At 34.6% G+C, this 1,312-nt stretch overlaps 1 non-coding gene across 1 annotated transcript; it reads left to right on the top strand.

Annotated features, from left to right (window-relative positions):
• The first annotated feature begins 323 nt into the window (after positions 1 to 323).
• Positions 324 to 430, top strand: LOC113719736 (small nucleolar RNA R71). Its single transcript, XR_003454996.1, has one exon. It is a non-coding gene; the product is annotated as a small nucleolar RNA R71 (small nucleolar RNA).
• The last annotated feature ends 882 nt before the right edge of the window (positions 431 to 1,312 follow it).

Here is a 1,312-nt window from a genome sequence, read left to right as displayed (position 1 = left end):
ATCATCTCCGCATATGGAACAACAACCTACATGAACATTCGATGAATTTGAACCACATCCGGATTGTCTGCTTAACTTTCATCATATTACCCATTTGGGTACTAAGTATATTGATGGTATCCATTTCGATCATACCTGTTTGGCGTCTTGGATTACCTCTTTCGTTAGCCCATTGATAATTGTTTGCCGCCATTTCCTCTATCAAACCTTGAGTTTCTGCGGGTGATTTTGCCATCAAATCTCCACTTGTAGCTGCATCAATAGTCGTTTTAGTAGAAAAGGATAAACGATTATAGAAGGTTTGTACAATTAGGCAATTGAGAAGTCCATGGTATGGACATTTCCGAAACAAATATCTAAACCTTTCCCGTGATTCATATAATAATTCACCATTTAATTGACTAAAACTAGTAATGTCCATTCTAATTTTATCTATTTTACCCGATGGGAAGTATTTATTCAAGAATGCCCTAAACAAATCATTTCAAGTAGTGAAAGTGTTAGGAGCATGAGAGTGTAGCTAAATTTTAACTTTATCTCTTAAGGAAAACGGGAGCAACCTTAGCCTTATAGCATCCTTACTAATTCAATTCATTTTAATGGTATCACATATTTCCAAAAATGTGGTTCAGTGTGCATTTGGATCCTCTATGGCATTACCTCCAAATTGAGATTATTGAACCATTTGAATTAACGATGGTTTAATCTCAAAATTGTTAGTATTTACCGTCAGCTGTGCTATACTTGTTTGAGATCCTTGGGTTCTCGGTAGAACAAAATCTACCAATTTGAATTAATTACTTGTCAGAGCTTGCCAATTTGTTTCATTTTCTACCATTTCATTTTCAAAGGTAGGTCTATAGCGATTCCCTCTATTTATTGTTGCACCTCTCCTTCTTCTTGTTGTGGTGTACGTATTCTTTGCCTATGTAGTGTCCTTTCAATTTTCAGATCAAAAGGTGCGACTACCCGTAAAACCCGGTGCATACATTACAATAAAAAATAAAAGAGATTATGTAATAATCATTTCACAAAAACTAATAAAAATTCTAACTTAACTATAACCAAGTTTAACTAACTAAAATAGAAAATGTCTAAATTAATAAAACTTGTTAGGCCCTAATATTGCCACTCTCCGGCAATGGCTCCAAAAGCTTGACGAGTTTTTAGATATGAGTGCAAGTTTATTCCAAATTATACCTGTTTTGTTGCAAGTATACAAGTCAACTAGTAGTTTAGGGTATAAGTCGGGTCAATCCCATAGGGAGCAACTTTACAAGTACTAAGACCTTACTTACTCTATTATTTGGAC

The sequence above is a fragment of the Coffea arabica genome, chromosome 11e (assembly GCF_036785885.1).
Source record: "Coffea arabica cultivar ET-39 chromosome 11e, Coffea Arabica ET-39 HiFi, whole genome shotgun sequence".
Classification (NCBI taxonomy): domain Eukaryota; kingdom Viridiplantae; phylum Streptophyta; class Magnoliopsida; order Gentianales; family Rubiaceae; genus Coffea; species Coffea arabica.
The sequence above is the reverse complement of the archived record's forward strand: the minus strand, read 5'-3'. Positions and strand labels throughout refer to the sequence as shown.